The sequence below is a fragment of the Ambystoma mexicanum genome, chromosome 4q, assembly GCF_040938575.1.
Source record: "Ambystoma mexicanum isolate Mex_15411 chromosome 4q, UKY_AmexF1_1, whole genome shotgun sequence".
In the NCBI taxonomy this organism is placed as follows: domain Eukaryota; kingdom Metazoa; phylum Chordata; class Amphibia; order Caudata; family Ambystomatidae; genus Ambystoma; species Ambystoma mexicanum.
Window position 1 is genome coordinate 85,075,165 of NC_090928.1, and position 21,558 is coordinate 85,096,722.

A 21,558-nucleotide genomic window follows, 5' to 3' on the forward strand; every position below is an offset into this window, starting at 1 on the left:
CCACAATGGGCTCGTCCAACAAGGGCTGAGCTGGGATGGTGTCAGCATGTTTCCCTCAACCATAGGGGGGGGGCATGGGTGTCCCTGATTGGTCCTCCACACATGGGGGTCTAGGGGCACCCTGCAAATCCTGGCCACGTCCCCTACCGCGCCCACCACGGCCACCTTTTGGAGGTCACCCACCTTTGCCTCCCTTACCGCTAGGTTGCCTCCCAACTATGGCACTGATGTTGTTGTGCGTATGGGAGTTGCAGTAAACAATTGTCCTGGGCAATTGGGGCTGAAAGCGGTAGGGTACTAGATGGAATTCGTACCCTAGTGCTCTAGCAAGGCTGTCTGTGACCCCTGGGGGAAGATGACCCGTCACGCAACGCACAAGCACCCCAAAAACAAAAAGTAACGTGCACGCAACCCCTCGTAGACCACGTGTGTGGAAAAATGAACCCGCACTACGCTGTGGCACCCAGAAACACAAAAACAAGCGTACACGTGTTACCCGCAGCCTACAATGACCTCTGAAGGGATACGCGACACACAGGGCAAGCACAGTTGGTAAATGCGTGCACGACTCACCGTCTTCCTGGAAAAGAATGTGAAAAAAAAACGTGTGTGCGCGTAGGCAACACCCCCGCCAAAAGAAGAACTGTACGCTGTCGGAGGAGACAGGACAAAAGAAGAAGTGAACGCTGTTTGAGGAAACAGGCCCCAAGAAAATAAAGAACGCTGTCAGAGGTAACAGGGAGTACAACTTGAAACGCTGTGAAGTAATCGCGTGTGAACCGACAAGAAGTACAGAATTCACCCACTCGCTCTCCACAAAGCACGTACAAGGGAATGGGGTCCTACGTGTACCTTTTAAAGCGGCCCACACGTACAGTGTCACTTACGCGTGTACGTGTTAAGGCCCTTTCTTCCAATTACACGAGCTGACACTCGGACGTGCAGTTTTTGGACGTGTACGATGAACATGCACCCGTGTTGATGGAAACGCCCGCGTGCGTCACGTCACTTACGCGCGTAGGCCCTTTCCTCGGATTACACGCATCCACACGCGGTTTCCACGCGTGCTGAACCACTATGCACACGTCACGAGGGAAACGCCCGCGCAAGTCACGTCACAGAAGCGCTTACGAGCTAAGGGCCTTTGGTCCAATGAAACCGCGTACGTGTGCTGACGCATTAACGCGCGAAGGGCCTTTCCTCGAATTACACGCTGACATGTAAGATTTTCACATGCCAAATCACTCCGTATCAAGCTGGCCACACAACAACACACGGAAGACCACGCTCCTGCCCAGAAGGCCGAATTACTGCCCCCCAGAGCCCTGAGCACGCTCCCAGCTGCCATCTGCTGCTGCCTGACTGCCTGCTGCCCATGTGCCCTGCTATTTGCTGCCTGCACGTCAGCCAGGGGTGCAGTTGCTGTGACCACCCCTGCTGGAACCGAAGACTCCCGACTGGGATACCATCGCTCCACAGCCCAGCCCCAGGACCCAGTTGCCCACCCACTCCTGCCTCTGGGGTTGCCATGTCGGGCACAACACCATCTGGCACCACTGGCAACCCGCAGCCAAAGAGGCAGAGGGCCACCAGCTTCAGTGCCAGGGAAGTTGGTGTCCTGGTGGAGCAAGTCCTGGGGCAGTATGATGCCCTCTTTGGAAGTTTGCGCGCCAACAATGAAGGACGGACCAGGATCTGGATGGACATCGTGACTGCCATCAACGCGGAGGGTGTGGCAGTCCGCGATTTACACCATGTCAAGAAGCGCTGGGAGGGCTTCAGGTCCAGGACCCTCAACAAGGCCCGGCGCCTCTTGAAGGCAGCGGATGCCAAGGGGCGCCGGGGCCACCTGTCCGAACACCAGATGAGGGTCCTCATGCATATGTGTGGAACACATATGCCCAGCGCTCCACGTCCAGGTCCTTGAGTGGCAGACCCGTCTGGAGAGGAGCCGTAAGTGTACATGCATACTGATTGGACGCTGTGCGTGTGGTGGTGTGCCAGTAGTGTGCAGGTTGCACATTTGTTTTCGTAGGGTCATGTAGGGATGTGTATGAACAGGGGCGTGAGGCTGCCACATGTGAGTCCTCTTAGGTGTGAGACACATCGATGGTGTATGTGTTGGTAAGCATGCTGTGCAAATGCATGTGTGGTAGCACACATGTTTGAATTTCTGTGTATGTACGTTGGCATGGTTGTGGTGTCACACATGGATGGTGGTTCCTGCTGCATGTATCTGCACTGTGTACATGTGCATGTGTGTGTATTTGACAAGTGTGCAACTGTGATGCAACATGGATGCATGTGATACTGATATGTAGAAGGCTGAATGCCATATGTGACTTGAATGGCGATCGCATCACTGCGACAGCTGGAGGAGATGTAGACATGCATGTAAGTGTGGTGGCGTGTGTGTGTGTCTAGTGCACTCCCTGTGTTTCATGTGATGTCAGGCTCACCTCCGGCTGTTCATGCTGTTGTATGTGTATGGATGTTGCTGCCTGGTGCAATATTTCTGTGGAAATGCTCATGTGTGTGAGTTGAAATTACATGTGTGTCATGGAGTGTGATGCCATGTCTGAAGTTTGACACTGCCACTCATGTGCAACTGTCATGTGTGTATCAGTCCATTGTACAGTGCCCTGATGTCTGTGTTTTATCTCTCCGTGTCTGCAGTGTCAACTGATGAAGAGGGCGGAGAGGGTGCTGTGGAGCACAGCGGCAGGGATCGCACCACCAGCTGGAGACGCAAGGCCCGGCTCCCCTCCCAGATTGTCATCTCGTCGGGGAGTGAGGAGTCTGGTGCTGCGTCCCAGGCCGCAGCTGCCAAGGGTAGGTCCAAGAGGCAGAGGTCAGAGGTGGACTCCTCTGCAGCAGAAGGAGCAGCTGAGACCCCACGGGGTCCAACGGAGGAAGATGGCACGTAGTCATCCAGGTTGGTGGGGGGTTTGGTGGAGTAGGAGGCCGCGGAAGGGACACACACGGGGTCTGGAGGTGGGGATTCCGCTGGTGCTAGTGGTGCAGTGCAGGGGCAGGGACAGGAGGCAGCACAGGCCGGCGCGGAGGTGCCTGTGTGTAATCCTGTCCCTGATCCTGTCACTGCATCATCTGGCACCAGCAGGGATGCCTATGTCCAGACCTGTTTTCAGGGGGGTATGAGTGGACAACAACTGGCCTTCCTCTCCCTGCGGACGTGGCTCTCCGGGACTGTGTTGAGCCTGTCCTGAGTGGGATAGCGTTGCATCAACGAGGCATGCGAGGTGACCTGCAGTCTTTTCTTGGAGAGACTGCATGTCGTCTCGCATGCCTCTTTGACCACGTTGACCTACTGGGACGGGTCACTGGTGCGGGATTGATCCGTGTGCTGGACCTTCTTGCGACCCCCTCCTCACCTGAACCCCCTACGCGCCAGTCATCCTCCATGCCATCTTCCCACCCATGTGTCACCTGGGTACCCTGTGGAGCTGCCCCTGACCCAGCGGCCAGGCTGGTGGAGGACACATCCCTGCCACAGTCGGGAGTCGGACGTCCAGCAGGGGTGGCCACCACGACAACTGCACCCCATCCAGAGGAAGACATGCAGGCAGCAAGAGCCAGGGCGCAGGCACAGGCACAGCAGCAGCAACATGGTGGGAGCAATGATGGCTCGGGGCCTTCAGCATCGGAGGGGCAGGCATCGGCCATAGGGCAGGAGGACCCCGGAATTCAAGTGTCTTCCGTGTGGCAGCGGTTGGGCCACGCCATACAAGCGGAGCGGCAGCGGGCGGAAGAGGCACGGCTCACAATGGTCAGGGCGGAGAAATCCATGCAGAGGGCCCTGAGGCGGGCCGAGTGCCTCGAGGCAATTTGCAGGGAGTTGAAGGTGAACATGTTGTCATCCCTGCGAACCCTCAGGGCCAAGGAAGAGGACCCCCTCCAGGACATTGAGTGGGAGTTCGATGATGCCCTGGCCCGGTGTTAAGACGGATTTCTGAACTCTGTCCTGGTGGCGCAGAAGTTCAGAAGGCCAACCTAATTACTTGGAACAGGGTAACCTCTGGACAAGCCAGACCAATCAAGGTAGCGATCGCGGCGGTCAAGACTAGGTCTCAAGAGGGGTGAGGGTGACTGAAAGCCCGCAATGAGCACACAAAGCAAGAGCGCTTACAAACTACTCCAAACAGTTGTTATATCAAAAATAGATACACATTTATTTTAAGGCCTTTATAACAATGACCGTAGCGAGAAAATCACAATATCACAATATTAAACCAACACATACCATATCAACACAATATATATACAAATACACAGTCGCAAGCGTTTAAAGCACGAAATATGTAGTCCACCTGAAAGGAAAGGAAAACAGGCAGTGCGATAACGCTTTAGACTCAGTTCGCCTTCAGAGGCACCTAACTAGATGGAAGTCCGAGCCCTGCGAAGAGTGGAGCCTTGTGCTCAAAGTACCTGCCACGCCGGTGCCAACGGGCAAAAGGGGAAGCTCTTCGGAGGAAGTCAGGCAGTTCGGGTTAGTGCACAGCAGAAGGAGAACAGGTTCCGTAACTCAAGCGCAGCCTCCACAGCGGGCAGAAGCAGAGCGCGAGTACGGCCAAAAGGGTGCTGTTTTTACACAGCAGGGAAAAGCAATGGGATACTGCAGGAGGGCGACCAGATCCTAGCTAAACTACTCACCGGTCCCCGAAGCAAGCAGACCCAGGCTTCTCCACGTTAGTTTCAGCAGCTGGCAGGTTCAGAAGAGCAGGGAACGCCTCGTAGTCGTGTAGAGCAAAAAGACGTCCCAATCGACGAAACCAGCACAGTTTGTTGCCGCAGCAGGACAACGGAGCGGCCGTGTGTATTCAAGCCAAATGTACACTCCTCCCTTCAGACCTGGGGACGCCAAGCGTACGAAGCGTGGGAGAGTGACAAGGACTCGAAATACAACACAACCTGGCGGCAGTTACAGAGCAGGACTCCCTTGTAAGCTGGTCAGTCAACTGGATGGCCCAGAGACACTTCCGAAGGCTTACTTGGCAGGAGATGATGAAGTCGCCGGGAATAGCTGTTCCTGCTATTCCAAAGGTCGAAGCACCAGTACAGGCCTTCTGGTTCGATCCAAGGAGGAAAGGGTTTCACAGGACGACAGCAGTGCAAAGGAGGATTCCTTCAGCGGGTCACCAGCGATTCCTCGGTCCAGCCTCTTGGTTGCAGGATACTTGGCTCCTGTATTCCTTCGTTCGTTAGAACTCAGGAGATCGACATGGTAGTGGTGTTTCCAGCCCCCTCTTATCCACGGTTCCCTTCGCGCCAAAACGGAGGGGAGCCAATGGGAGATCCGCTCATCAACACACATACCATACGTGGACCAATCACGGACCACGGTGGTCCCAGGCATTCACACCACCCTAGACTCTCTGGCACCCAGGATGTGTATTGGGACCAGACATCCCAGCCCACACCCTGGAGGCACACAAATGACATGTAGAAGCCCGCAAAAGCAACCACGTTTCGCGGGAAAGTACATGCCCAAATAAGGAAGGCCCCGGGTCGCCGGACCTGGGGAAGGTGAAGGGAGCAAGACGGACAGTGGACAGGACAAAGGAGCCTCGCGGCCTGGCCATTTTGGGAGCCAGGCCACCATTTTGGGTTCAGTGCAAAAACGTGCTCAGAACGCCAAAAGGAGCTCAAAATAAACAAAACGATCGCTGCCACCATTCCAGTCCCTGAATGACTTGCACCGATCAAATACATTCCTAAAAGAGTATCTAGGGCCTGTAGAAGGCTAGAGACCCAAGAGAGCTGTAACTTAGCTTACAGTGCCCTCTTGTGTCGTGTTGCACTAAAGCTGCGACACGATAAAAGAAACTACGGGAAACCACATTCCCCGGTACTGACTGTCTTAAGGGCATGTCAGTTTCCCCGTAAGAAAGGAGCGAAAGCCCAGAGAAGTGCGGCAGAAGGCTGTACTTCTCTGGCAAAGTCAAGAACAAGGTTAAAAACAATAGCAAAAAGTTTAGGGGTTGCCACATGGAAGGAACATTCCCTACAATTATGAAATCTTTCCTAACACTCGCCCCTCCCAGACTATGGACAGGGGGAACTAATCCACCCCTGGATGAGTCTCTTGTTCAGGTCGGTAAAACATTCTGGACAACCCATCAGCATTGCTATGTTGGACACCTGGTCTATGCTCAATAGTGAAGTCGAAGCCTTGAAGACTTATGGACCACCTAAGCAACTTTGGATTCTCCCCCTTCATGTTCATTAGCCACTTTAACGGCTTATGGTCAGTCTGCACAGTGAAGTGGGTCCCATAGAGGTAGGGCCTCAGCTTCCTTAGGGCCCACACAACAGAGAAACATTCTTTCTCTACCGTGGACCATCTGAGCTCTCTGTCCTTAAGCTGGCGACTAATAAAACCGATAGGGTGTTCCTTACCCTTCTCATCTACTTGTGATAGTACAGCTCCTATCCCAGTGTCAGAGGCATCCGTCTGCACGATAAAAGGTCTTTGATAATCAGGGGCCCTGAGCACAGGGGCCTGGCACAAGGAGTCTTTTAAGCCATTGAAGGCCTTCTCACACTCGTCGGTCCAAGTTACCTTCTTGGGTTTCTTCGGAGTTGTGAGGGCAGTCAGAGGAGCAGCTATGGTACCATAGTCTGCCACAAAATTGCGGTAATACCCCGTGAGTCCTAAAAAGGCTCTCACTTGGGTTTGCGTAGTGGGGGTAGGCCACTCTTGTACTGCTTGTACTTTACTGGGTAGAGGCTGTATCCTCCCTCCACCTACTTCATGTCCAAGGTAAACCACTGAGCCTTGTCCAATCTGGCACTTACTAGCCTTTATGGTCAAGTGGGCTTTCTGAAGAGCCTGGAGCACAATCCCGAGGTGTTTCACATGGTCTTCCCAGGTGGCACTGAAAACTGCTATATCGTCCAGATATGCAAGACAGAATTCGTCCAACCCATTCAACACATGATTCACAAGCCTCTGGAAAGTGGCAGGTGCATTCTTCAACCCGAACGGCATTACCCGGAATTGGTAAAGGCCGTCTGGAGTAGAAAATGCCGTCTTCTCCCTGGCATTTTCTGCTAACGCTATTTGCCAATAGCCAGCAGTGAGGTCAAACGTGCTGAGGTACTTGGAGGCACCCAAAGTATCCACCAGCTCATCTGTTCGAGGCAAGGGGTGGGCATCTGTCTTGGTGACAGCATTCAGAGCCCTGTAATCCACGCAGAACCTCAATTCAGAAGTGCCTGCCTTTGGAACCAGAACCACAGGACTGGACCAAGGACTACTAGAGGGTTCAATCACCCCAAGATCTAACATCTTGTTGACCTCGGTCTTAATATAAGACCGTACTTTATCTGACATCCTGTATCCCCTACTTTTGGTAGGTACACTGTCTCCTGTGTCAATGTTATGTTTGCACCAAGGTGTCAAACCAGGGGACTGTGAAAACAGGGGGGAAAACTGCCTAAGCAAACTTTTCACCTCAGCCTGCTGATCAGAAGTCAGGTGAGGGGCCACTCGGACACCCTCAACGGAGCTATCTGAAGGACCGCTCTGGAACAGGTCGGGGAGAGGTTCAGACTCCTCTTCCTCAACGTCTGACGCCAGTAGCAGTGCTGCGATTTCGACTCTTGGGACGAAAGCCTTCAGCCTATTTACGTGAAACACTTTTGGAGCCTGTCCAGGCCTTCCAAGGTCCACTAAATAGTTCACCTCACCCAGGGGCTCCACCACTGTGTAAGGGCCTGACCATTTGTCCTGTAAAGCGCGAGGCCTTATTGGATTCATGATCAGGACTTGCTGACCAGGTGTAAAGTTGACGAGGGAAGCTTTCTGGTCGAGCCAATGTTTCACCAGCGCTTGCCCTGCCTTCAATTTATCACTAGCCAAGCCCATCAGAAGTACCATCCGTTTTCTGAGCCCTAGCACATAGTCAACTACATTGGTAGTAACAGGGGGAGTGGGCATCTCCCATCCCTCCTTGACAATGGCTAAGGGTCCCCGTACGGGATGACCGAACAGAAGTTCGAAGGGGCTGAAGCCAACACCCTCCTGTGGTACCTCTCGGTAGGCAAACAGCAAGCATGGTAAAAGAAGATCCCATTTTCTTCTCTGGGGCTCCTCCAGAGCCCCAATCATGCTCTTTAACGTTCTGTTGAAACGTTCCACCAGACCATTGGTCTGGGGGTGGTATGCAGAAGAGAACTTGTAGGTGACCCCACATTCTTTCCACATAGCCTGCATATACTTCGACATAAAGTTGCTGCCACGATCTGACACAACTTCTTTAGGGAAGCCAACCCTAGTAAATATGCTGAGTAAAGCTTTTGCAACTGACTTGGCAGTTACAGTTTTCAATGGGATGGCCTCAGGATACCTGGTTGCATGGTCGACCAGCACCAGGATAAACCTATTGCCCAAGGATGTTTGCGGGTCAAGGGGACCGACGATGTCGATCCCTACCCTTTCAAATGGTACCCCCACAACTGGGAGCGGTACCAACGGAGCTTGGATTGTCGCGCCAACCTTACCAGACAACTGGCAGGAGGCGCAACTCCTGCAGTGACTTTCTACTTGCACCCCCATCTTGGGCCAGTAGAAGTGCATGGATAACCTTTGCTTGGTCCTCTTCATACCAAGGTGACCAGCAAGGGGAACTTCATGCGCCAACTGCAGGAGGAAGGGTCTAACAGCAAGGGGAACCACCAACCTCCTATGGTCTCCTTCTGTAGACTCTGTGGGCTCACTATACAGGAGTCCACCTTCCCAATAAATCCTATGCTTCCCAGGAGGTTCACCCTCAAGCTGGGAGCAGGCCTGTCTCCTTAGGCCTTCCAGAGATGGGCACTCACGTTGGCCTTTACTGAATTCGTCCCTTTCAGGACCTCCTTCAACTAACAAGTCTTTTAGTTCAGGATGATCGTTGGGGTCGAATACTTCAGGCATCGCCACCTCCTCGTCAGGCTCGGGCGATTGACCAACTTCCTCCACCGCAGTGGTAGGCAAGCTCGGGGGAATATTCTCTTTCCCCCGTCTTGACTTGTAGACTCCTTTCGCCTTGGGTTGCCCCTTCGGCTGGGGCGGCGTATTGGACTTGGCCAATGCTGCCCGTGCTTGAGACCGTGTGTAGGGTCGTTCGGCAGTGTCTCCTACGAGCCCTAAAGCTCTGAGATCATTACCTAATAAGACCTTTCCCGGGATGTTTCTCTGAATGCTCACTGGAATCCTGACTGCTGTACCATTTAAAGTTAGATTAACAGGGATCACGGGAAACATATGGAGGGGGCCGTCAGCCAACTTAGTGGGCATCAGAGTGGCTCTGGCAACTTCCTCTGAGTCTACCAAGGTAGAGTCCACTACAGTTCGACTGCACCCACTATCCCTAAGAGCTGGAGTATCCACTCCATTGATCAGCACACTGTCTTTAAAGTAGTGCTTGGTATTATCCGGAATCCTAGCATACGCCTCTGCGACTTTAGGCTCCCAGGAACCCAGGGACACGAAAACTACCTCGGCCTCTATTCCGCTGGGAAATGAGTCCGAGGAGAAGGATGCTCCTGTAATCTCTTCTTCCTCGTAGGAGGAGAAGGCCAGATTAGCGGAGTGGACCCCCAAAGGTCTAACCTTACAACGGGGATCCCCCTTCACATGGTCAGTTGCTCCACAAGAAAAACAAGCCCCAGTGGGTCTGTTTACGTAGGGAGGCTTATTGTAACCAGAGTTCTGTTTCGGAGGCGCACCTCCACTACCCTGTGAGTTCTCTTGTGTCTTACCCTTGTTTTTCTTTTTGTGGCCCTTTTGGGAAGAAGATTTAGCAGATTCCCCACCCTCCATATCTTTGGACTTTTTCCCCTCCTCCTGCTTACCAGGATGAGTTTTGTCCTTATGGGACACTCGATGTGACACCCATAAGTCTGCTGCAATGGCCAGCTTCTTAGGATCTATCTCCTTCGAATCGGCCAAATGCTGCTTAAGCTCCGGGGAAGAAGAAGCAAAAATGTGTTCCAGCATGACAAGATTTATCATGCCGTCGAAGGTAGAAACCTTATAGCCTTCGACCCAGCCAGTTAAGTTTTTCAAAGATTCAGCGACATAAGATACCCAAGTACCACCTTCCTTTTTCTTATACTCTCGAAAACGCTTTAAATATTGGGCCGGAGTCTTCCCAAACTTTAAAATGAGAGTCTGCTTTAACATTGCGAAATCAGCCCGCTCAGCCTTCGACATTTCCATAATGGCACTACAGCCAGAATGGGGCAGTCTACTGAGCAACCACGCAATCTTATCAGCATTGTCAACTTCCTGGACCTCGCATGCATACTCAAACGCATTCAGCCAGTCCATAATGTCATTCCTCTCTTCATACACACTGAGCAGATCTTTTGGAAACCGTGGATGAGAGGAGGCCCCAGACCCATGTCCAGGACGTTTGGATCCATTTGCAACCTGAAGCTTGGCCAGTTCCAACTGGTGATCCCTGTCTTTTTGTTTTTCTGCCTGTTCGATTTTTAGTTTGGCTATTCTGAATTCAAGCTCCTGCTGCCTAAACCGCAGCTCTTGCTTCTTGAATTCAAGCATAGCCTCCCCATCAACACTGGCAGAGGAAACATTAGACAGCTCGTCCTCCCTGTCCTCGTGGTCGCGGTGGAACAGTGCGGCGGCAGAACCGTCGGTTCTACCAGTGAGAGCAGCCCCACCACCTTCCGCACTGTCCTCAGAAGTAATAGCGTCAAGCTGCGCTTCTTGCCACGCCACGATTCTTTGGATCATTTCCAATTTCGTGCCTTGAGAGGAAACACCTCTCTCCGCACACATCTTTTTCAGCGTTTCTGATTTGGAAGCATTTAAAGTTAACAACGTACTTGTTTCCATACTGTTTGATAGGACTATGGCCTTTTTAAAGTTATACTATAACAATTCACTACGTGTACTGTTTGGAATAACCTGAAATGCCTTAGTTCGAGCGCAACACTGGATACCTTCAGTCGTATCCCACCGCTGTACACCAATTTGTTAAGACGGATTTCTGAACTCTGTCCTGGTGGCGCAGAAGTTCAGAAGGCCAACCTAATTACTTGGAACAGGGTAACCTCTGGACAAGCCAGACCAATCAAGGTAGCGATCGCGGCGGTCAAGACTAGGTCTCAAGAGGGGTGAGGGTGACTGAAAGCCCGCAATGAGCACACAAAGCAAGAGCGCTTACAAACTACTCCAAACAGTTGTTATATCAAAAATAGATACACATTTATTTTAAGGCCTTTAAAACAATGACCGTAGCGAGAAAATCACAATATCACAATATTAAACCAACACATACCATATCAACACAATATATATACAAATACACAGTCGCAAGCGTTTAAAGCACGAAATATGTAGTCCACCTGAAAGGAAAGGAAAACAGGCAGTGCGATAACGCTTTAGACTCAGTTCGCCTTCAGAGGCACCTAACTAGATGGAAGTCCGAGCCCTGCGAAGAGTGGAGCCTTGTGCTCAAAGTACCTGCCACGCCGGTGCCAACGGGCAAAAGGGGAAGCTCTTCGGAGGAAGTCAGGCAGTTCGGGTTAGTGCACAGCAGAAGGAGAACAGGTTCCGTAACTCAAGCGCAGCCTCCACAGCGGGCAGAAGCAGAGCGCGAGTACGGCCAAAAGGGTGCTGTTTTTACACAGCAGGGAAAAGCAATGGGATACTGCAGGAGGGCGACCAGATCCTAGCTAAACTACTCACCGGTCCCCGAAGCAAGCAGACCCAGGCTTCTCCACGTTAGTTTCAGCAGCTGGCAGGTTCAGAAGAGCAGGGAACGCCTCGTAGTCGTGTAGAGCAAAAAGACGTCCCAATCGACGAAACCAGCACAGTTTGTTGCCGCAGCAGGACAACGGAGCGGCCGTGTGTATTCAAGCCAAATGTACACTCCTCCCTTCAGACCTGGGGACGCCAAGCGTACGAAGCGTGGGAGAGTGACAAGGACTCGAAATACAACACAACCTGGCGGCAGTTACAGAGCAGGACTCCCTTGTAAGCTGGTCAGTCAACTGGATGGCCCAGAGACACTTCCGAAGGCTTACTTGGCAGGAGATGATAAAGTCGCCGGGAATAGCTGTTCCTGCTATTCCAAAGGTCGAAGCACCAGTACAGGCCTTCTGGTTCGATCCAAGGAGGAAAGGGTTTCACAGGACGACAGCAGTGCTAAGGAGGATTCCTTCAGCGGGTCACCAGCGATTCCTCGGTCCAGCCTCTTGGTTGCAGGATACTTGGCTCCTGTATTCCTTCGTTCGTTAGAACTCAGGAGATCGACATGGTAGTGGTGTTTCCAGCCCCCTCTTATCCACGGTTCCCTTCGCGCCAAAACGGAGGGGAGCCAATGGGAGATCCGCTCATCAACACACATACCATACGTGGACCAATCACGGACCACGGTGGTCCCAGGCATTCACACCACCCTAGACTCTCTGGCACCCAGGATGTGTATTGGGACCAGACATCCCAGCCCACACCCTGGAGGCACACAAACGACATGTAGAAGCCCGCGAAAGCAACCACGTTTCGCGGGAAAGTACATGCCCAAATAAGGAAGGCCCCGGGTCGCCGGACCTGGGGAAGGTGAAGGGAGCAAGACGGACAGTGGACAGGACAAAGGAGCCTCGCGGCCTGGCCATTTTGGGAGCCAGGCCACCATTTTGGGTTCAGTGCAAAAACGTGCTCAGAACGCCAAAAGGAGCTCAAAATAAACAAAACGATCGCTGCCACCATTCCAGTCCCTGAATGACTTGCACCGATCAAATACATTCCTAAAAGAGTATCTAGGGCCTGTAGAAGGCTAGAGACCCAAGAGAGCTGTAACTTAGCTTACAGTGCCCTCTTGTGTCGTGTTGCACTAAAGCTGCGACACGATAAAAGAAACTACGGGAAACCACATTCCCCGGTACTGACTGTCTTAAGGGCATGTCAGTTTCCCCGTAAGAAAGGAGCGAAAGCCCAGAGAAGTGCGGCAGAAGGCTGTACTTCTCTGGCAAAGTCAAGAACAAGGTTAAAAACAATAGCAAAAAGTTTAGGGGTTGCCACATGGAAGGAAAATTCCCTACAATTATGAAATCTTTCCTAACACCCGGGACATCAATAAGTGAGCCGTCGGTCTAGCCCGCTGCCATTGTAAATAGTTAGATAGTGTTAGGTTTCCTTTCTGTTTTTGTTTATTTTGGGCCGCTTGGACAATGCACCACATTTTTGCATATAGTTCATTATTAGGTAGGGTTTTTTGTAGGTTTCATTTCATTTGTTGGGTTCATGGACCCTAGATTGGTGATTTGTATATAGTTGAACAGTGGATGTTTCTCGTTTTTATTTTAATTTCACCATGGCGCAATGGATTTCATATATTTTTTTTTCCCTTGGATTTGCTTTGTTGGACTGAGACTTTGGACACATTTTCATTTGGAGTTCTTTGGATTCTGATTTCATATTTTTTATTTTTTTCCGGACATTACATTCATGTTGTGTTCAATACATTTTTGTTTCATACTTCGATGTGTGGTATTCTCTCATTGGTTTCATGCATGTCATGATATGGGTTTTCACATTCACTTGTGTGTGTGTGACGGACATGTGTCCATGTACATACTTGCCATTCGGGTTGTATCATGTAATGGCCATTTCTCTGTGGGTGGATGCAATACTTGTTTGGGTCTTTGGGCTGGGGTGGCGTGGGGTGTGGTGTGAGTGGCCATGAGGCCCATGATTGAGGATCGTCATGACGTGGGTGCTGGGGGACATGTGTGGGACATGAGTGGGGGCCTGCTGGCAGGTGCCCCTGACTGCTGGGGGGTGGGGGTGCTGGGGGACATGAGTGGGGGCCTGCTGGCAGGTGCCCCTGACTGCTGGGGGGTGGGGATGCTGGGGGACATGAGTGGGACATGAGAGGGGGCCTGCTGGCAGGTGCCCATGACTGCTGGGGTGTGGGGGTGCTGGGGGACATGAGTGGGGACCTGTTGGCAGGTGCCCCTGACTGCTGGGGGGTGTGGGTGCTGGGGGACATGTGTGGGGGCCTGCTGGCAGGTGCCCCTGACTGCTGGGGGGTGGGGGTGCTGGGGGACATGAGTGGGGGCCTGCTGGCAGGTGCCCCTGACTGCTGGGGGGTGGGGGTGGTGGGGGACATGAGTGGGGGCCTGCTGGCAGGTGCCCCTGACTGCTGGGGGGTGGGGGTGGTGGGGGACATAAGTGGGGGCCTGCTGGCAGGTACCCCTGACTGCTGGGGGGTGGGGGTGCTGGGGGACATGTGTGGGGGCCTGCTGGCAGGTGCCCCTGACTGCTGGGGGGTGGGGGTGCTGGGGGACATTTGTGGGGGGCTGCTGGCAGGTGCCCCTGACTGCTGGGGGGTGGGGGTGCTGAGGGACATGTGTGGGGGCCTGCTGGCAGGTGCCCCTGACTGCTGGGGGATGGGGGTGCTGGGGGACATGAGTGGGGGCCTGCTGGCAGGTGCCCCTGACTGCTGGGGGGTGGGGGTGCTGGGGGACATGCGTGGGGGCCTGCTGGCAGGTGCCCCTGACTGCTGGGGGGTGGGGGTGCTGGGGGACATTTGTGGGGGGCTGCTGGCAGGTGCCCCTGACTGCTGGGGGGTGGGGGTGCTGGGGGACATGTGTGGGGGCCTGCTGGCAGGTGCCCCTGACTGCTGGGGGGTGGGGGTGCTGGGGGACATGAGTGGGGGCCTGCTGGCAGGTGCCCCTGACTGCTGGGGGGTGGGGGTGCTGGGGGACATGAGTGGGACATGAGTAGGGGGCTGCTGGCAGGTGCCCCTGACTGCTGGGGGGTGGGGGTGCTGGGGGACATGAGTGGGGGTCTGCTGGCAGGTGCCCCTGACTGCTGGGGGGTGGGGGTGCTGGGGGACATGAGTGGGGGCCTGCTGGCAGGTACCCCTGACTGCTGGGGGGTGGGGGGGCTGGGGGACATAAGTGGGACATGAGTGGGGACCTGCTGGCAGGTGCCCCTGACTGTTGGGGGCTGGGGGTGCTGGGGGACATGAGTGGGGGCCTGCTGGCAGGTGCCCCTGACTGCTGGGGGGTGGGGGTGCTGTGGGACCTGAGTGGGGCCTGCTGGCAGGTGCCCCTGACTGCTGGGGGGTGGGGGTGCTGGGGGACATGAGTGGGACATGAGTGGGGGCCTGCTGGTAGGTGCCCCTGATTGCTGGGGGGTGGGAGTGTTGGGGGACATGAGTTGGTGATCACTAGTGCAAGATGACATGTGGCTTGGCTGGGGGGCATGCCCATGGTGGATGGGCTGCCTGCGGGACATGACCAGGGGTGCAGGGTAGTCCCCTGTGGTGTGGGCTGCCTGCAGGGGCCGTGGAGGGTGTAGAGGGAATACCTGGGAGGACCCACACTGCCAATTCACATGTAGGACTCCCCTCGCACCCCCGAAATTCACGTACCCCGCTATGACAGCAAAATCGCATGTGAAACTTCCCGGAAGCCCAGTTATTCACGTAACCCACTCGCACAGGGCCTATCGCGTGTGAAACTTCCCACCAAGCCCAGTTATTCACGTACCCCACTCGCACAGAGCCAAACGCGTGTGAAACTTCCCGCGAACCCCAGTTATACACGTACCCCACTCGCACAGGGCATTTCGCGTGTGAAACTTCCCGCGCACCCCCGAAATACACGTTGCCCTCTCCAATCACATGTGAAACTTCCCGCGCACCCCAGGAATACACATACCCCACTCGCACAGGGCCTATCACATGTGAAACTTCCCGCGCACCGCAATGAAACACGTACCCCACCCGCACAGGGCCTATCGCGTGTGAAACTTCCCGCGCACCCATGGAATACACGTATCCCACTTGCACAGGGCATTTCACATGTGAAACTTCCCGCGCACCCCCGAAATACACGTTCCCCTCTCCAATCGCATGTGAAACTTCCCACGCACCCCAGCAATACACGTACCCCACTCGCACAGGGCCTATTGCGTGTGAAATTTCCCGCGCACCCCAGGAATACACATACCCCGCTCGCACAGGGCATTTCGCAAGTGAAACTTCCCGCGCACCCCAGAAATACACATTCAACTCTCCAATCGCGTGTGAAACTTCCCGCGCACCCCAGGAATACATGTACCCCACTCGCACATGGCCTATCGCATGTGAAACTTCCCGCGCACCCCCGAAATACACGTTCCCCTCTCCAATCGCGTGTGAATCTTCCTGCGCCCCCCAGGAATACACGTACCCCACTCGCACAGGGCCTATCGCGTGTGAAACTTCCTGCGCACCCCAGGAATACACGTACCCCACTCGCACAGGGCATTTCGCGTGTGAAACTTCCTGCGCACCCCCGAAATACACGTTCCCCTCTCCAATCGCAAGTGAAACTTCCCGCGCACCCCAGGAATACACGTACCCCACTCGCACAGGGCATTTCACGTGGGAAACTTCCCGCGCACCCCTGAAATACACGTTCCCCTCTCCAATAGCATGTGAAACTTCCAGCGCACCCCAGGAATACACGTACCCCACTCGCACAGGGCCTATCGCGTGTGAAACTTCCCGCGCACCCCAGGAATACACGTACCCCACTCGTCCAGGGCATTTTGCGTGTGAAACTTCCTGCGCACCCCTGAAATACACGTTCCCCTCTCCAATCGGGTGTGAAACTTCCCACGCACCCCAGGAATACACGTACCCCACTCGCACAGGGCCTATCGCGTGTGAAACTTCCTACGCACCCCAGGAATACACGTACCCCACTCGCACAGGGCATTTCGCGTGTGAAACTTCCCGCGCACCCCCAAAATACATGTTCCCCTCTCCAATCGCGTGTGAAACTTCCTGCGCACCCCAGGAATACAAGTACCCCACTCGCACAGGGCCTATCGCGTGTGAAACTTCCCGCGCACCCCCGAAATACACATTCCCCTCTCCAAACGCGTGTGAAACTTCCCGCGTACCCCAGGAATACACATACCCCACTCCCACAGCACCTATCGCATGTGAAACTTCCTGCGCACCCCAAGAATACACGTACCCCACTCGCACAGGGCATTTCGCGTGTGAAACTTCCCACAAGCCCCTGTTATACACGTACCCCGCTCCAATCGCGTGTGACACTCCCCGTGCAGTGGGGTACTGTATTCGGAGGGGAGCACAGGGAGTTTTACAGGTGTTTTCGTGGTTGGGGGCCTGTGCCCCATGTACAGGATTTGTGCTCTGTGCATGGCGCACGGGGAGGGGTTGGGGGCGTAACTGGCGCTGCTGCAGGGACGCTGCGCCACTCTGCGCCACGGCTCATTTTGGAAACTAAAATCCATGAACACGCTGTGCGTGGAAATGGATTTTAGCGCACGCAGCTGGCGCAGTAATTCGCATGCGCACACTGTGCGCCAGCCGCGTGTGCCACTTGTGCGCTGAATTCTATGAATTACCCCCTCTGTGTCTACCTACCAGGGTAATTTTTTATAGACCCTGGTAAGACCCATCTCACAGGAACAATTTTTTTCCTGTAAGGATATTTTCATTAAACTAAGTTATTGAAAACTACCCAAACTGTTATTTGTATATATGATGAATATGATGAATGTGATGTTTTATGTCTTTTTTCTTCTGTTGATACCTTTTTCTTAATTCATGTAAGAAGCAACTTGAATAACAAAATGCCTCTTGTAAAATAAATGTATTGTTCGTACTCTTAGGACTTTATTCTTTGGTTTTTGTTTCTGTGACTTTCTTTGAAAGCATATAGCGTATATTAATATGGGGATTGAACTAAAATAAGTGACAGAAATCAGGACTGTCTACAGCGTGGGTACCTCTTTTGGTTCTTTGTTTATAACGAATTAGAGTATGCGGCAATGCTTAATAAGATTTGTATAGGTGTTCTTGAGGAGAATGTGAAAGCAGTCTTAAAGGGAAGACTGATTTGTTACATGTTTCATACAGATTGCAGTCCATCTGATGTTATGTTGACTCTTAAGGAAAGAAAGATTTGTTGTGTTGCTTTGATACGCACACTTACAGAGTGTAATAAGTTCAATTCTACAATGCTACTGTCAGAGAAGCAAAATATTGTGGAGATAAAATCCTGTGATTTTTTAGATGGTGATGTTATGCCATTAGAGTTGGATAAGAGAGGAATAGCTTCAATAGTTCAACTAGAGAATTCAATTTCTAAAACAGCAGGTCTTGAAGCAGTTTTGAAATTGCATCAATGCACAAGTAATGTTAATGAGGAACTTAAATGTAGGAAATGGTCTAGTCAATGGAGTGATGGGAAGAGCGATTGCATTTGACACTTTTCCTCACAGTACAAATATTGAACATGTTGAATTAAAGTTTGATTGTGTAGAAGAAACTCATTTGATTTCTCTGACCTCTGAACATTTCATGCTTTTTAAGGATACGTTTGTAAAGAGAGCACAATTACCATTATGCTCTGCATGTGCAATTACTAGTCATAAATCACAAGGTTTGACTTTAGAAGCAGCACTTATTGACTGGTCATACAGTGTTTAAAGAAGGAATTGCATATGTAGCTCCATCACGTGCGAAACATATTGAAGGTTTATTTTATTTAATAAACTTTAATGAAAGAAAAGTGACAGCTGATATTTCTTGTATTGAAGAATATAATAGGTTACATGTACTGTATGATCCTCACCTGAACCTTATACCCGTACCTGCTAAGCGCTTAGCCAGGATCATAAGGCATCAGTGAAAATACCTTCTAATAAAATCATTCCTCTTAAGACAGAATTTACCGGAGTTGGAGAGTTGGTCAACTATGACATACTCTCATTTCAGATTTAGTTATGAAACAGGAGTTGAGTGCTATTCTAATGCAGCTTTGTGTATGTTGTTGACACCATTGATGCAAGAAATAGCTTCCAGAGCAGACAAGCATCTATGTGTGGAAGTTTCATTTCTTAAAATATCTGTAGATGAAAAACCACACAGTACACATTTGGCAATGTCAATTGGAAATGTAGTAGTTGTTGCAAGTGGAAATCAACATTTTCCTCAAAATACACAGGAAGATAGTCAAGAATTTGTAATAACTGTCTTTGATTTATTAGTGCAGGAAGGTTTTAGTGTAGATAGGTATGCAAGAATTATTTATGAGTGGAATCATATGTGTCCACAATGTAAGAAAGAATACTCTACTCAGGATATTTCTGAAAGATGTGTATATGTTCCTATCCCTGATCAGAAAAGTATACATTTTTCTTATATTCTAACTAAAGTATTCCATGACATGCAATGCAGTGACTGTGGATGTAATTTACAATCAACACTGCAAAATCTAGTTTTTAATAAGTATGTATTGATTATGTTGAGATAGTAGGGAAATTAACATGCCAGTAAAGAATTTTGTAAATAGTCAAGTTTCTATTAGTAAGAAAACTTTAATGATGTGTGCAATTATTTTTCACGAGGGGGCATCCATTCACTGTGAGTATTTGACAACATGGGTGCATACAGAAGTAGATTTTATTTATTTATTTATTGCTTTAAAATTGATCAACAATTTTTTAGCAGTGAGATACACATTAATCATCATAAAATACTAACAATAAAAGAAAGAAGTTAAAAACATAAATCATGATAATGGTAATAATGATTAACCTAAATTGAAATAAAATCAAGATTCTAACAAAGGTCCTATCTCAGGGAAAACTTCTGCGAGGAACTGAACGAGTGTAATTAAATGTTTTGTTCTATGACCCTGTATTAACAGATTCCACCAAACTGAAGAATCCGTAATTGCAAAGTCTGAAAAAAGAGGTCTAAAATACTTTGGGCGTAGATCTCCAAAACCTGGGGATACCGTAACAATATGAACTAAAGATTCAATCTCAGAGATGTCTTTACAGACCTGACAGTGCTTTTCTTGAGACAAGCCATGTATTACTTGAATCTCATTTGTTAAATAGAGATTTAAACAGGCTCTCATAAGTTGGTGTCTGATCCTTTTATGCGGGAATTGTTTCATGCAGGTGCAAACAGTATTTAACTTACGTCCTTCTGTTGGCACATGGGCTAAAGAGTGGTGACCATTGGCAAGGTCAAAGTTTTGAATCCAATCGTGATTTTTCAATTTTACTTTTACATGCGTTGGATTTGTCAGCAATTGGTCCAAAGAACTTCCACTTTCTTCCAGGCTTGTTCTCATCTTTGAACGCCAGCCCCACAAGCATGAATTACTATCCTGCATCGTTGTGAATCATGTCCAAGATTGCTGGTCTCGGGGAAGGGCCAGTCTATTCCAGTTGGCTATGCACTTCAGGGATGTAAGTCCCAGCTCTCTTCAAAGAATGGCCATCGGGCTTGATTGTGGGACACCGAGGACCCCCCTTCCAAAATACCCCCTCAATGCAGGTCCACAGGGGCTCTGAGATGTTGAGCATGGCTTTGGCACCATAGGTCACGGCCGGTGTAACATTGGCTTTGTAGAATTGTACAACTCGCATGATAGAGAAGAGCCCTAACTTTCTATTTAATGCTCATGCCTGGCTAGTTAGAGCTTTCATCTTTCCCAATAGATGGGATAGCATGGGAGCTTGAATTACTTAGCCAAACACCCAGGTATTTGAAAGATTGTACGTGTTCGATCTTCTTGCCGCCTATGTGCCACGAGAAGCAGTTCTTCGCCCTCACCGATGTTCCAAAGCTCATGGTTTTGGTTGTACCTTTCTTTATTTCAGGCCCATTTGTTGTGGTGTAATTTTGAAGGGCATTGAGTTACCTCTGTCAGCCAACTGGGGTTTGGTCAATGAGTACCACATCGTCGGCATATAACAGATGTGATAACTGGGATCCACCCACCTTGGGGGGAAATTATCTTATTAACAGGAAGGCTTCAGACATATCGTCCAAAAAGAAATTGAAGAAGGCCGGGGCCATTGGACACCCCTGTTTCACTCCTCTCAGATTTTTTATCTCTTTAGACAGGATCCCGGCTTGACTCAATCTCACTCTTAGGGAGGTACCGGAATGCATGGTCTTGATTGGGTGCAATATTTCCATGGGACAGTACTTTTTCCATTTTTGACCAGAGCAGACCCCTGTCCACCTGGTCAAATACCTGGACTAAGTCCACAAAGACCATGTAGATCTTCATTTTCCGATTCTGTGATGTTGCCTTCAAGATGTGCAGCAGCAAGATGTTAAGAGCAGTGCCCAGACCCATCACAAAACCCGTTTGAAATGGGTCGAGACATTCAGCAGACCAACATCAACCGTGAAAGTGATCCAAAATGATGGTGCTATACAGTTTACCGATTACATCGAGGAGAGCGATAGGGCGGTAGTTCTTTGGATCGTACCGATCACCTTTTTTATGAATGGGAACCACTATCACTTTCCTCCATGAACTGGGCACTTTATGGGTTGCAGCAATTTGTTTAAACAAGATAGATATAAAAACCGCCCAATCTTCTGGAAACTCCTTCAACATAGAGTTAGTTAGGCCATTCGGGCCCGGTGCTCGTAAGGTCTTCAACCTCCTAATTCGGTCAACAATCTCGTTGGTATTGTTGTTCATCACCCATGGGCCGGAGCTCTTAAGGGAATCCTCATC